Raw genomic sequence first — 16154 nt, 5'->3', positions numbered from 1 at the left:
ATTTTATGTTATTTACATTTTAGCAGATTTTTAAAATTAAAATTAAAAAAATAAGTAATAGGCAATACATTTCTGAAAAAGAAGAGCACTAAAAAGGGCTTAGCTCCACACGCCTGTAATCCCAGCTACTCGGGAGGCAGAGGCAGGAGAATCGCTTGAACCCAGCAGGTGGTGGTTACAGTGAGCTGAGATCACACCACTGTGCTCCAGCCTGGACAACAGAGTGAGACTCCATCTCATAAAAATAATTAAAAAAAAAAAAGTTGGCGGGGGTGGTGGCAGGCTTAGTTTAATCAATTACTTCATTAAGACAATGTGGTACTAGCACAGTATTAGACAAACAGCTGGAAGAAATGAACTAGAATGTCCAGAAATTGATCAAATATAATGAGAATTTAGTTGCTTCAAGTCAGTAGAGAATGATTACTTTAGCAAATGGTGTTGGGACAACAATTATCCCTCCGGGAAATAATGAAATTGGATACACACTTTCCACCTTATAACAATAAAAATTCCAGACTGATCAGACTCAAATGTAAATAAATCATAAAGAAGCTAGAAGAAATCATGTGAGAAAAACTGTTATGATCTTGAAATGAGAAAAGCCTTTCCAAGTGTGCTTCCAAACTGAAAAGCCGTAAAAGAAGGCACTGATTAATTTTACTACAAATTAATTTTTTAAATACATGAAAAAACCCACCAAAGTTAAAAACTGGAGAAAGCTATTGCAACATACAAATAGATGCTTAATTTTCCTTATATAGTAAAGATTCCTCTAAATCAATATTAAAGAGAAAAAATGGAAAACAGAGAAACACCAAAGGAGACATTTTATAGAAAAGGACATATAAGTGACTCTTAGTCATATGAATAGATACACGAACTTTCTCACAAGAAAAGAAATATGTTTAAAGATACCCCAAAATATCAATTTTTTACATGTAAGTTTGACAAGGATCAGAAAGTTTAATAACACATTCTTGGCAAAAGCACAGAGAAACAGGCAGTTTTATACATTGCTGATTGGTGTATAAATGGGTTTAAAATCTGTGGAGGACAATTTGGCAATATTTATAAAAATTTCCAAAGTATGTGCATTTTGAGGCAGCACTCCCACATCTAGAAACTTACACTACAGATGGTCTCAAATAACATGCACTCCATCCTCAAAGTGTTTAGGTTTTGCCCCTCAAGTTATACCCATCGCCTTCAAGAAGTTTTGTTTGTTGGCTCTTTCTAAGATGTTCATAGTGGTATGCTCTCTTTACTTTCTCCAGTAAATACCTTTGCTTAAATGCTGTTGTGTTTTAGGACTCCAGTCTTGGTCTATATCTTTCTCTTGATTACTTTTTTTTGAGACGGAGTCTCGCTCTGTTGCCCAGGCTGGAGCGCAGTGGTGCGATCTCCGCTCACTGCAAGCTCTACCTCCTGGGTTCACGCCATTCTCCCGCCTCTGCCTCCTGAGTAGCTGGGACTACAGGCGCCCGCCACCACGCCCGGCTAATCTTGTTTTTGTATTTTTAGTAGAGACAGAGTTTCACTGTGTTAGCCAGGATGGTCTCAATCTCCTGACCTCGTGATCTGCCCTCCTCGGCCTCCCAAAGTGCTGGGATTACAGGCGTGAGCCACTGCACCCAGCCTTAATTACTCTTTTAAGCAATCTCATTCCACTCTCTGGGCCTTAACTACCATCAGTAGGTTAATCTCCTCCAAATCTTTCATACTGATACCTATCTTGAGGCTTTTAAACCTGTGTGTAACTCAAGCCCTTCAAACCCTGAATATCTAAGAGAAAGTTTACCCCACTTTCCATCCTCCAAACACATTCTTCCTCTCATATTTCCAAAATCAATTAATGACTCTACTATTCACCAAGTTACCCAAGGCAAAAATACGGAAGTCATCTTTAGTAATTTATTCTTCGTTACTTTTCACTCACAATCAAATGGTGCCAGTTTTCCCTCCTAAGCATTTCTCAAATCTGGCCCGTCCTCTGTAACCCTGCTACTGCTGCTTTAGTTCAGGCCCATTTTTTGGCCTGGCATATTGCAACAGCTAAACCACTTCTCCTCCTGTGTATAGCCTTGCTCTCATCAAGGTCACGAAAGCCTTGGTAGTCTATCTGAAACCCAGATTTGAATATGTGAACACCCTGCTTAAAATCCATCAGTGAATCCCCACTTCCTTCAGCCTGAAGCCTAGACTATGTATCATGACACAAGGACTTCATAATCCATTCCCCTTTCCTTATCCTCACTTTATTTCTCATTATTCCATACCTTGCACTTTGTGTTCTGGTGGTGTAGAATTTCTGGTAGTTTCTTCCTCAGATCACATTATTTCTTCCCTCTAACCTCTCTTACACTCTTTACATTTCTTCTTGGCTAAGCCTTATTCATCTCTCAAGACAGAAGTCGTTAATGCCTGCTCTGAACTTCTTGGTCGGAGTTAAGTATGCAGTCCTACTGTGTACAATTACATATGCACTACACTAAAGTGTCTGGCTGATGGGACAAGTAGGGGCAACAAACTCTCTGGCAGATGGGTATTTGTCTTTTTTTGAGAAATAGCTCTGCAGATCTTTTGCCCATTTTAAAGTAAATTATTTGTTTTCTTGCTATTGAGCTGAGTTTCTCATGCATTCTGCTTATTACTTCCTTGTTGGATAGATACCGAGCAATATTTCCTCCCATTCTGTAGGTTGTCTTTTCTCTTTGTGGATTATTTCCTTTCCTGTGTAGAAGATTTTAGCTTGATATAATAACATTTGTCTATTTGTGCTTTTGTTGCCTGTGCTTTTGAGGTCTTATCCAAAATGTCTTTGCCCAGACCAATGTCCTGAACTGTTTCCCAAAGTTTTCTTCTCATAGTCTCAATCCTAGAATTAAGTATTTAATCCATTTTTATTTTATTTGTGTATATGGTGAGTGATAGGGCTCAAGCTCCATTCTGCTTATGGTTTGTAGTTTTCTCAGCATCAATTTATTGAAGAGACTGCCCTTTCCCCAATGTACATTCTTGGTGCCTTTTCCAAAAATTAGTTAGCTGTAAATGTGTGTATTTATTTCTTGATTCTCTCTTCTGTTCCACTGGTCTATGTATGTGTTTTTATGTGAGTGCCATGTTGTTTTGGTTACTATGGCTTTGTAGTATATTTACTTTGTATATACACATACACATGTATATATGCACATGTGTACATACACACACACTAATCTCTGAAATAATTTTTTTAATTTTTAATTTTTTTATCATTGGCCAAGTAGTAAACTTAGCACCTGATAGGTAGTTTTTCAACCCTTTCCCTCTTCCTCCCTCCCCACACTTGGAATCCTTCATGTTTATTGTTCCCATCTATGTGTTCATGTGTACTGAATGTTTAGCTCCCACTGATAAGTGAGAACATGCAGTATTTCGCTTTGGCTTGGGTTGATTTCATGTCTTTGCTATTGTGAATAGTGCTGTGATAAATATATGAGTGCAGGTGTCTTTTTGGTAGAATGACTTATTTTCCTGTGGGCATATACCTGGTAATGGAATTGCTGGATCAAATGGTATTTCGATTTCCAGTTCTTTGAGAAATCTCCAAACTGCTTTCCACAGAGGCTAATTTGCTTTCCCACCAACAGTGCATAAGCATTCCCTTTTCTCTGCAACCTCACCAATATCTGTTATTTTTTGACTTTTTTATAATAGCCATTCTGGCTAGTATAAGATAGTATCTCACTGTAGTTTTGATTTGCAACTCTCTGATTATAGTATATTTTGAACTCAGGTAGTGTGATATCTCCTACTTTATTTTTTAAGCTCAGGATTTTTTTGGTTATTCAGGATCATTTGTGCTACCATACAAATTTTAGAATTTTTTCTGTGAAGAATGTCATCGGTATTTTAATAGGAATTGCATTGAATCTGTAGAAAACTTTGGGTAGCATTGACATTTTAATGATATTAACTCTTTTAATTAATGAGCATGGAATATCTTCTATATTTATATGCCCTCTTCAACTTCTTTCATGAGTGTCTTAACAATTTTCCTTGTAGAGAACTTTCACTTCTCTGGTTACATTTACTCCTATGTATTATATATTTTCATAGCTATTATAAATGGAATTATTCTTTTTTGTTTTTCAGTTGGCTGTTGGCATATATAAATTCTACTGGTTTTTATATGTTGATTTTGCATCCTGCAACTTCACTAAATTCATTTATCAGTTCTAACAATTCTTGGTGGTGTCTAGGTTTTTCTAAATATACTATTATGTCATCTGCAAACAAGGATAATTTGACTTTTTCCTTTCCCGTTTGGATGCCTTTAATTTCTTTTTCTTGCCTAATTGCTCCTGTTAGGACTTTCAGTGCTAATACTATGTTGAATAAAAGAGGTGAAAGTAGGCCTTTTTGTCTTTTTCCAGATCTAAAAAGAATGGCTTTCAATTTTTCCCCATTCACTATAATGCTAGCTGTTGGTTTGTCATATGTGGCCTTTATGGTTTTGAGGTATGTTTTTTTTATAACCAGTTTGTTGAGGGTTTTTATCATAAAGGGATGTTGAATATTGTCAAACACTTTTTCATCATCTAATGAAATGATCATATGGTTTTTGTTCTTGATTCTGTTAATGTAATGTATATTTTTATTGATTTCCGTATGTTGAACCATTCTTGTATTCCTGGGATTCCCATCTAATCATTATCAATTTTCTTTTTAATGTGTTATTGTATTTAGTTGCTAGTATTTTGTTCAGGATTTCTATATCTATGTCCATCAGGGACACTTGCTTGTGTTTTCTTTTTTTTTTTTTTTTTAATTGTGTCTTTGTCCAGTTTTAATGTCAAGGTAATTCAAGCTTTGTAGAATTAATTTGGAAATAATCCTTCCTCTTCAATTTTTTGGAATAGTTTAAGTAATATTGTATTAGTTCTTTTTTAAATGTTTGGTACAATTTAGAAGTGAAGTCATTGTGTCCTGGGTTTTTGTTGTTGTTGTTGTTGTTGTTGTTGGGAGACTTTTAAATTATTGCTTTGATTTCATTATTCATTACTGGCAAGTTCTGGTTTTCTATTTCTTCATGGTTCAATGTTAGTAGGTTATATGTGTCCAGAAATTTTTCCATTCCTTCAAGTTTTCCAATCTGTTGGCATATAGGTGTTCGTAACAGTCTTTAATGATCCTTTGCATTTCTGTGGCTATGTGGTTATGTTCCCCTTTCCATTTCTGATTTTATTTGGGTCTTCTTTTTTTTCTTAGTCTAGCTAAGGTTATGTTGGTTTTGTTTATCTTTTTTAAAAAACTAACTTTTAATTGATCTTTTTCTTGGTATCAATTGTGTTTATTTCTTCTCTGATCTTTGTTATTTCTTTCATTCTACTAATTTTTAGTTTGGCATATTCTTGCTTTTCTTGTGATCCTTGTGGTGCATCATTAGGTTGGTTATCTGAAATCTTTCTATGTTTTTGATGTAAGCATTTATTGCCAGAAACTTTCCTCTTAGTACTGCTTTTACTAGATCCCATAGAATTGGGGATGTTGTGTTTTCATTTTCATGTTTCAAGAAATTTTTAAATTTTCTCTCTAATTTCTTCATCAACCCCTTGATCATTCAGGAGGATGTTGTTTTATTTCCATGATTTCTACGGTTTTCAAAGTTCCTCTTGTTATTAACTTCTAGTTTTATTCCATTGTGGTCTGAAAAGATATTTGATATGATTTAGACTTTTTTGAATTTGTTGAGACTTGTTTTGTGGCCTAACCTAAGGTCTATTCTAAAGAATGTTTTGGGGTTTTGGTTTTGGTTTTTGTTTGTTTGTTTGTTTTTGATACAGGGTCTCACTCTGTCACCCAGGCTGGAGTGCAGTGACACAATCATCACTTAGTGTAACTTCAACCTCTAGGGCTCACATCATCTTCTTGCCTCAGCCTCTCAACTAACAGAGACCACAGTGTGTACCACTATGTCTGACTAATTTTTTATGTTTTGTAGAGATGAGGTATCACTATGTTACACTAGCTGGTCTTGAATTCCTGGGCTCAAGTGATCCTCCTTCCTTGGCCTCCCAAAGTGCTGGGATTATAGGCATGAGCTACCACACCCAGCCGACAATGTTTAATATGCCAATGAGAAAAATGCGTATTCTGCAACAGTTGGATAAAATTATCTGTAAATGTCATTTATGTCCATTTGATCTAGAATATGGTTTAACTCTGATGTTTCTGTATTTATTTTTGGTCTAGATGATCTATTACTAAGAGTTGGGTGTTGAAGTCCCCTACTATTACTGTATTGCAGTCCATCTCTCTCTTTATATCTATTAATGCTTGCTTTATATATTTGCTTTATATATTTATATATTTGCTTTATATATTCTATAATGTTTGCTTTATATTGTTTGCTCCAATGTTGGGTGCATATAGATTCACAATTATTATATACTCTTGGCCTCTTTATCATTATATAATGAACTTGTCTCTTTTTACAGTCTTTAACTTGAAGTTTCTTTTATCTGATATAAATATAGCTACTTGTACTCTTTTTGGTTTTCCATTTGTGTGAAATATCTTTTTCCATTTCTTCACTTTCTACGTCTTTTTGGTAAAGTGAGTTTCATGTAGGCAGCATATAGTTACGTTTTGATTTCTATCCATTCAGCCACTGTCTTTTAATCAGAGAATTGAGTCCATTTACATTAAGTGTTATTATTGATAGGTAAAGACTTACTACTGCCATTTTGTTACATGTTTTTTGTTTTTTTAATAAAATTTTCCAAATTTTATTAAGACTATAAAGATTTAGATTGAAAAAGTTCAATGAATCACAAACAGAATAAATTTAAGTTTAAAACCAAACAAAACCAATCACTATATTTAAGAACAGATACGTTATGTGGTAAAAACAATAAATAGCTAAGGCAAGATTCATCAAAATTCAGTATAGTGGTTACCTCTGCAGAGAAGGCTGGGGAACTCAAAGCTTTAAATGTATTAGTAAATTATTTTTCCTTCTTTTTCTTTTAATTTTACTTTTTTATAGAGACAAGGTCTTGCTGGTCTCAAACTCCTGGCCTCAAGTTATCCTCCACCTTGGCATCCCAAAGATTACAGGCCTGATCTTAGGGGCAAATAAGTATTTTTATTAGTTTTCTTTTTTCTTTTTTTCTTTGACCTTCCCAATGTGAGTGCATTTATTATTAAATTGGATATATACAAAATATTTCTTGCAGGTGTGATAGATATCCCAATAAATGGAAAATAAATGAAGTTCATCATTCTTCTTCTGTGTTACTTATAACACAAGCCAGAAACCTGGAAGTCACCCTTGACCTCTCCCTCACCTACCAAAAATCCAGTTAACTGTCACTTTCCTACATCTCCTTACCACCATTCTCACACCCTAGCCAAAGCCACCTTGACTGTCTCCTGAAATACTTATATGTCCCTTTCTCTTCCTTACACCCTCACTCTAATCTAATCTCCACATTGCAGCCAAAGAAAACACTTTCAGCCTTATCTCTCCATCCTGAATCTATCTCACCATCCCCTTTACTATCAGAAGCAAGAGTGACAAGTAAATTTCCCAAGACATCTCATAGCCAGGAAATGGCAGAGGCAGGATTCAAAATCTACTAGAGAGTCCACATGTCTTTGTTTGTTCTGAGATGGAGTCTCGCTCAGTTATCCAGGCTGGAGTACAGTGGCACAATCTCAGCTCACTGCAACCTGTCTCCCAGGTTCAAGCAATTTTCCCATCTCAGCCTCCCGAGTAGCTGGGATTACAGGCACCCACCATCATTCCCGGCTAATTTTTGTATTTTTAGTAGAGATAGGGTTTCACCATGCTGGCCAGGCTGGTCTTGAACTCCTGATCTCAGGTGATCCACCCGCCTCAGCCTCCCAAAGTGCTGAGATTACAGGCATGAGCCACCACATGCAGCTGAGTCCACATGTCTTATCCACTCACTGTCCTACTTTGGGTGATACTAGGAAAGGCTTAGCCACTGTCTAGCACAGGGCCATCTCTGGATAAAGACTTATGTCTCCTCCAATCACCACCCCACCTCCTTTTATCGGCTGTTAGCTCCTAGTTTTCCTTAAATCTGACTTCAAACCACAACTTCCAAGAAATGCCTTTCTAACCCCCTTACCCAATTGCAAGTCCTCACTATTCGTCCTCCCAGCAATTTGTGCATTTCTTTTTTTTTTTTTTTTTTTTTTTTTTTTGGAGATACAGCCTCATTCTGTCACATGGGCTGGAGTGCAGTTGTGCCATCTTGGCTCACTACAACCTCCACCTCCCACGTTCGAGTGATTATCCTGCCTCAGCCTCCTGAGTAGGTGGGACTACAGGTGTGTGCCACCATGCCTGGCTAATTTTTGTACTTTTTGTAGAGATAGGGTTTCACCATGTTGGCCAGGCTGGTCTCTAACTTCTAACCTCAAGTGATCTGCCTGCCTCAGCCTCCCCAAGTGCTAGGATTACAGGTGTGAGCCACTGCGTTCAGCCTACTTCGTGCATTTCTAGTAACATCCCTCCTCCACTAGATTGTGACCTCCACAAGAGCAGGAGCCTGTTTTGCCCACCATTGGAATGCACTTCATACACCCTTGATCACTCTGATCCTCTCCACGTCCATTTCTTGGTGAAAGTGCTAGATCATCAACCCGACCTCTCGTCTTACATAACAAGCAATCTGGTCTGCTGACCCTACCCACGAGGCTGTGTGTGAGCCAGGTGGGCTGGGGAACAGAGACCAGCCCTGGCCCAGTGAACCCGAGATGGCCTGCTTCATGGAAGGGATCTGATGCCCTGGTAGAAATGAAAGATACTTTGAGTACCCAAGACCTCAATCCCTGGGGCTAGTGAATGGGTCAAAAATGAGTCCCTTCTGCTCCTGTTCTTTTAATCATGTCCACTCCCCTCACTTGGGAGCTTGGATGGAGGGCACCTGGATGTCCATCCCAGGTATACTTGGGCCACTAGTAACACAGACCGAGGCAGCAAAGCAGGACAGGGTCAGGGTGGGGGTGAGAGAGCTGGCGCAGACACAGCCAAGGCTGTGAGATTCTCTAGAGGCCCAGATAAACTTGAGACTGTAGAGGACCAGCTTCTCTCCTTGGCAGCACTGGGCACATTCAGAAATTTTGTCTATGATCTTCCTGCTCTGCAGAGGCAGGGTGCCTTCACGCACCTCTGAATCCTTACTGTCCATGCCATAGTTTTCAGAAGATAGAGACACGTCCAATGGTATATGTCCAAGCAATGGGAGGTGCAGCTAGCCGCCATGAGTCCTTTGGATCTGACTGAGGCACCTCCTTGAGAAGTCTTTCTTTAGTTATCTCCATGCTCCTCGCCATGGTCCCCACAGCCTTGGTGCTCTTAGTATTGTAGGCTCAAAAAACATTTACTGAATGAATATAGAACTTGAAGACTGCCTCTCCTCTGAGAAGTTGCCAGGTCCAGTGTTCTCTGCCTGGAATCCTCTTCCTTCTTCATTCACCTAAGGACCAGGAACAGGACCATCCTGCTGTCTATTGTTGGCCTGTGGGTCTGAGGCTCCTGGCTGATAAATCTTCTGGTGTTGCTTGAGATGGTCAGAGCTCATGAACTCTTGGCTGCACTGATCACATTTATATGGTCAATGTCTGGTGTGTACCCACGTATGTCATCTAAGCTCATTAGAATGGAAGAAAGACCATAAATACCTTTCCCGTTGCACAAATAGGGCCTCTCACCCATGTGCTTGCACTGGTGGCTAACAAGGTGAGAGCGTTTGGTATACGCTTTTCCGCAGTTCTCGTAGTTGCAGCAGTAAGGCCTTGCCTCTGAGGAGCCCCCTCTACCAGTCCTTTCCTGAGGCCTGGAGTTCTGCTCTGCTGTCTGTGGAGCAGGTCTGGGCTGCTCTGGTAGGAATGGGCCTGCTTGGGAGTATGGCTGACTTACAAGACAGTCCTGAGATCCTAAAACCAGCAATGACTGGGACTCAGCTGGGGGCATCCCAAGATCATGGGCATCTTGTGGGGGCAACATCTGAGCCACAGAGGGGAGCATAGCCTGGGCCTCAGTGGAAGGCACGGTCGAGGCCAACAATGTTTCATCAGAAGGTACTGTTGAGAGGCCAGGGTAAGGCATTGTAGGGTCCCCAATATGAGACATCACTGGAATTCCAGTGGAAGCTGAGACTGGCAGCCTGAAGGCCCTGGCCACCTTTGGAGTACTGAGCTCTCCTACAGGCATTATCTGGGGCCCACTGAAAATCATCATCTCTTGCTGAGGGGGAGACACTCCCTGACAGTAAATCATCTGGGAAGGAGTGAGAGTCGCTTAGGGGCAGTAGCTCACGCCATGCTCAGGCAGTGGCATACTGAACTGTGGCCCCCCTTCATCCACAATCTGCCCTGATGCCTCAACAGACAACAAGGGGGCCCTCAGCATCTCTGTTCTGTGAGGAAAGTGCTGAATGCTTGGTAGGCCATGGTTCCAAGAGGTGTGCACTCCAGAGCTTCCAGAAGATAAGTCATGTTCAAGATGGGTGCTGAGTTCTACTTATCCTAGGCAGCCTGGTGTGCCGCCTACCACTGGCTCAGCTTCCCAGCTTCCTGCTCCTTCTCAGCCTGTGGTCGGCTGTACATGAAGACTAGGTGGTGTCTAGACTCTCTGCTGAACAGACAGGGAGCAACCCACCACAGCATTGCAGGTGGATATCGGGACATTGCCCCTGGTTGTTTTGTAACTCTTTTCTTCCTTTATTCCTTTGTTACTGTCTTCCTCAGTGGTTAAATGAGTTTCTCATTTAATGGTAATACGTTTAAATTTGTTGCTTTTTATTTTTAGTGGATCTATTTTAGGTTTTTGGAGGAAGGTTTGCTTGTTTGTTTTTCTTTTTTAGAAATGAGGTCTCATTGTGTTGTCCAGGCTGGACTCTTGGGCTCCAGAGATCCTTCCACCTCAGCCTCCTGGGTAGCTGGGACTTTGGGTTCATGGCACTGCACCCAGCCTATTATAGATTGTTGCTTTGTTATTACCATAAGGCTTTCCAAAAAATGTCTTATAGACATGGCAAGTTATTTTAAATAGATGACAACTTCTATCGCAAAGAAAATTAAAAAAAAAATAAATGAAGGAAAACCTAAAAGTCTCTACACTTTAATTCCTCCACTCATACATTCTGACTTTGTTGTCTCAACTTACACCTTTTTATACTTCCTATCTTTTAACAGATTTCTGCAGTTATTATTTTTGATAGATTTGTCCTTTAGTCCATACTAGAGATATGAAGGATTGTATACCATAATTACAGTACTAGAATATTCTGAATTTATGTGTGTATTTACCAGCGAGTTTATGCCTTCAAATGGTTTCTTTTTTCTTTTTTTTTTTTTTTGAGCCAGTCTCACTCTGTCACCCAGGCTGGAGTGCAACGGTGCAATATCGGCTCACCGCAAGCTCCACCTCCCAGGTTCACACTATTCTCCTGCCTCAGCCTCCCCAGTAGCTGGGACTACAGGTGCCTGCCACCACACCTGGCTAATTTTTTTGTATTTTTAGTAGAGACGGGGTTTCACCGTGTTAGCCAAGATGGTTTCAATCTCCTGACCTCGTGATCCGCCCACCTCAGCCTCCCGAAGTGCTGGGATTAGAGGCATGAGCCACCGCGCCCAGCCCAAATGTTTTCTTTTTGCATGTTAGTATCCTTTTCCTTCAGATTGAGGAATTCCCCTCAGCATTTCTTGTAAGACAGGTCTAGCAGTGATGAATTTCCTCAGCTTTTGGTTGTCTGGGAAGACTTTATCTCTGCTTTATGTTTGAAGGAAAGCTTTGTTAGGTACAGTATTCTTGTTGGAAAATTTTTTCCCTTGACCGAATGTCATCCAACTTCCTCTTGGCAAGTTGTTTTCCACTGAGAAATCTGCTGTTAGATGAATATGAGCTCCTTTATTTGTTATTTGCTTCTTTTTTCTCCCTGCTTTTAGAATCCCATCTTTGTTCTTGACTTTTGAGAGTTGATTACATGCCTTGAGGTAGTCTTATTTGGGTTGAATCTATTTGGTGATATCTGACCTTCCTGTACCTGAATATCAATATCTTTATCTAGGTTTGGAAAGTTTTTTGTTATTATTTTCTTGAATAGTCATTCTACCCCTTGCTCTTTCTCAACTCTTCCTTGAACACCAGTGACTCTTATACTCTTTTGAGTTTATTTTCTATATCTTGCAGGCATTCTGTATTCCTTTTTTTTCTTTTTTCTTTTCTGAATGTGCATATTCTAATAGCCTATCTTTTAGCTCACTAATTCTTTTTCACATTATCCATTCTGTTGAGAACTTCTAGTGCATTTTTCAGTTTAACAAACGTATTTCTCTGTTCCAGATTTCTGTTTTTTAAATTATTTTAATATCTTTGTTAAATTTATCTAGTAAATTTATACATTGCTTTGCTGTGTTATCTTGGAGTTTGCTGAGTTTCCTTAGAACTGCTTTTTGATTTCTAGATCTGGGAGCTTACTATTACCATGTCATTAGAATTGGTTCCTGGTTTCTTGCTTTGTCCATTTGGAGATGTCATGATTCCCTGTTTGTTGTTGTTTCTTATAAACACACATCTGTTGCTTCACTTTGAAGAATTATTTATTCTAGTCTTTGCTATCTGGCTTGTTTTCAACTTTCTAGGATATGTTTACCTAGAGATTCTTTGCAGTTGCCTGTAAGTGGCCTTAATCCTAGATTGCTGCCTCCTTTTTGGCATTAGATGGTGCATTAAGCCCCAGTTTGCTTCAGCTCTTGAAATCATTCAGAGCACTTCCCAACCCAGATTAGGGGTTACAGGGTCCCAAAGGGGATATCCTGATTGTGTGGGAAGGTTGGCTAGGAGTTCATGCACAGAAGACCAATGGAGGGTGCATCCTACATCTTGGTGTTGCTGAACAGCCAATCTGCTTTTACGTCTCTGGCTGAGATAAAGAGCAGAGTTTCATGAGCTGGAGTCTCTAGTCCCGCCTCTCTTCTTTGTTGCTAGCTGGCCTCAGGAGTTTTTCTCCCTATAGGCATTTGTAATGCTTCCCATGAAATAAAGCAGGAGTGATTTTCCTGCAAGGGAACCCAGGATGGTGGGAAAATTGGCTGTCTCCCTTGATGTCAATTTTTATAGTGTGGAAACAATGGGCTTCCACATGGCATCCGGCAGATTGAAGGAGGGGCTTGATGGGTAGAAAAGCCCATTTCTCTTATTGTCTTCTCAGAGTTTCTCACTGCTTTGTGGTCCTACGGGTCATCTCAGCCCCAAATTTAAATTCTAGGATACTGCTGGTTATAATCTTGGCACTAGATATTTGTTTTTGGTTTTCTGTGGGGAAGAGTGAAGCCAGATTGCTTCCACTTCACATTTTGGTTACATCACTCAACAATAACCATTTGTTTTTGTGAGCACTTTCCATGTGCCAGGCACTGCACTAAATATTTTATCTACATTATCTCATTTAACTCTCCCAACAGCTCTCTGAGTTAGGAACTATTATGTTCCTATTTTACAAATGACGAATCTGAGGCTTAGAGAGACAAGTAACTTGCCCAGAGTTAGACATTTTGGTTCCACAATCCAAATCCTTAATACTCGATAATTTTAATTGAAACATTCAATTTATAAATATGACCATCCCACAAGATTTAGAGCAGAAATTATACTTTATTTATCTTTTTAGCCCTGATAACTAGCATTGTCTGAAATATTCTAAGTACTTACTAAATATTTGTTGAACTAAACCTAATCTATAATGACTTGTATTTACAAGTTATCAGCAGAACTACAGTATACAGTATTCGGATACGTAGGTATGTTTTCTGTATATTTTTATATATCCTAAATGTGACTGATTATCCTTGGACCACTCTTGCTCTGCCACTGTAGCTTCCTCTAAGCCAATTATAATCCATCTTTGCAATTCCAGAAAACAATGTCTGATTCCAAGATGCATTTATAAATATGCAGGTTTTTGTGAAACAGAAGAACAAAACTTTTTCCAAATTCCCTTTGAAGACTTTAGATCCTTTCACAGAATTTCTCTTTCCACAGAAGCCAGCCTTTCACTCCCTTTTTTCCCTCTGTGCCAATTTCAGTTATTTCTTTTTTTTGAGACGGAGTCTCGCTGTCACCCAGGCTGGAGTGCAGTAGCGCGATTTCGGGTCACTGCAGGCTCCGCCCCCCGGGGTTCACACCATTCTCCTGCCTCAGTCTCCCAAGTAGCTGGGACTACAGGCGCCCGCCACCTCGCCCGGCTAATTTTTTTTTTTGTATTTTTAGTAGAGACGGGGTTTCACCATGTTAGCCAGGATGGTCTCGATCTCCTGACCTTGTGATCCACCCACCTCGGCCTCCCAAAGTGCTGGGATTACAGGCGTGAGCCACCGCGCCCAGCCCAATTTCAGTTATTTCTACCTCCACAGTTTTCTCCCTGACTGTTTAATCTATAGTGAAGATAAATTTAGCTCTTTAGGTTTATTCCATTTCTATCCACAATGGGCTGATTATATTTTCTAAAGGTGACCACCACAATAAATCTCATACCACAAGCCCACCTCTTAAGTGCTGTCCATTCTTGGTTCACATCTTTTTCTTGATATATTCTTCCTAAGTAATTCCACCTTATCTCTGTATTTTAACTACCATTAGTATGCTAATGGCCCCTGAATTATAAGCACTGATCCTCATCTTTAGACTTTTACACAAAACATTGTAATAGAAATCTCATTACAAAATGACAGTGACACTCCTCTCGTCAATTAATAGCTCTTCTTTTTAGTTTTGGTGGACAACTGTGGCTAGTTCAATCAAAAGAGTAGGGTAGGAGTGATGCTAAATGACTCCCAAGACCAGATCATAGAAATGATATGCACTTCTACCTTGTTTTCTTGGGATGCTCTCTCTTTTAACCTAGCCACCATGTTGTGAAAAAGAAAAACAGCTGCTTGTAGAGGCCATGTGTAAGTGATCCATCTGACCAAGAACCCCAACTGAGGTCCTATGCAACAGCCAGTATTAACCATCAGATATGTGACTGAGTGAGTCTTCAAATGATTCCAATCTCCCACCATTGAGTTATACACCACCCCATCTGATGCTGCACGAAGCAGAAGTGAGCTGTCCTCACTGAGCCCTTTCCAAATTGAAGTTTCACGAGTTAAATAAATGATTGTTGCTGTTTTAAGCCACTAACTTTCAAGTGGGTTGTTATGCAGAAAAGATAACCAGAATAGTTAGCCAATGCTTCTCTCAACATTACTAAAGATCTACTCTCCAAAAAGGCCAGAGAAAGAGTATAAAAAATGTTTCTAGTTATATATATTATATAACAAATATATATGTTGCATAATTATATATACTTATCGTACATAAATATATACTAAATATGTTATATAATGATAATAATAAAAACAAAACTGGGCCTGGCTCCATGGCTCACACCTGTAATCCCAGCACTCTGGGAGGCCGAGGTGGGCGGATCACCTGAGGTCCAGAGTTCAAGATCAGCCTGGCCAACATGGTGAAACCCTGTCTCTACTAAAAATACAAAAATTAGCTGGGCATGATGGTGTGCACCTGTAATCCCAGCTACTCCAGAGGCTGAGGCAGGAGAATCGCTTAAACCCAGGAGGCAGAGATTGCAGTGAGCCAAGATCGTGCTATGGCACTCTAGCCTGGGCGACAGAGCAAGACTCCATCTCAAGGAAAAAAAAAAAAACTAACAATAATTCATTTACTGTACAGTAAACTTAATGTAGTTTATTCTATGGTTTATAATTGTAATGCTCACATATGCTTTTAAATTATAATGTATTAGTTTGCTAGTATTATTTTTATTAATATTATCACTAAGTCCCAAGATAAAGCCCTTGGGAATCATGACAAGTAGTTGAATGAATAGACTCCATTCAATTATTTTATTCAAATTTTGGCATCTACAATGGTTGACCAGAAAAATAGCATCCATTATAGAATATATCCGATAAAGCAGGGGTTCCCAACCCCCAGGCCACGGACCAGTAGCAGTCCATGGTCTGTTAGGAACCAGACTGCACAGCAGGAAGTGAGCAATGGGCAAGTGAGAGAAACTGAGGTCCACCTTCTGTCAGATTAGCGGCGGCATTAGATTCTCATAGTAGCACGA

At 39.5% G+C, this 16154-nt stretch overlaps 1 protein-coding gene and 1 pseudogene across 1 annotated transcript in view; both read right to left on the bottom strand.

Moving 5' to 3' along the window:
• The window catches only part of TAFA2 (TAFA chemokine like family member 2), a 578950-nt gene that overhangs the window by 543845 nt on the left and 18951 nt on the right, over positions 1-16154 (bottom strand). The window lies entirely within an intron of this gene.
• On the bottom strand, positions 9495-10626 carry LOC131381027 (Krueppel-like factor 17; annotated as a pseudogene).

This window comes from Hylobates moloch, unplaced genomic scaffold (genome assembly GCF_009828535.3).
Source record: "Hylobates moloch isolate HMO894 unplaced genomic scaffold, HMol_V3 SCAFFOLD_13, whole genome shotgun sequence".
NCBI lineage: Eukaryota > Metazoa > Chordata > Mammalia > Primates > Hylobatidae > Hylobates > Hylobates moloch.
This window is presented reverse-complemented; position numbering and strand designations above follow the sequence as displayed.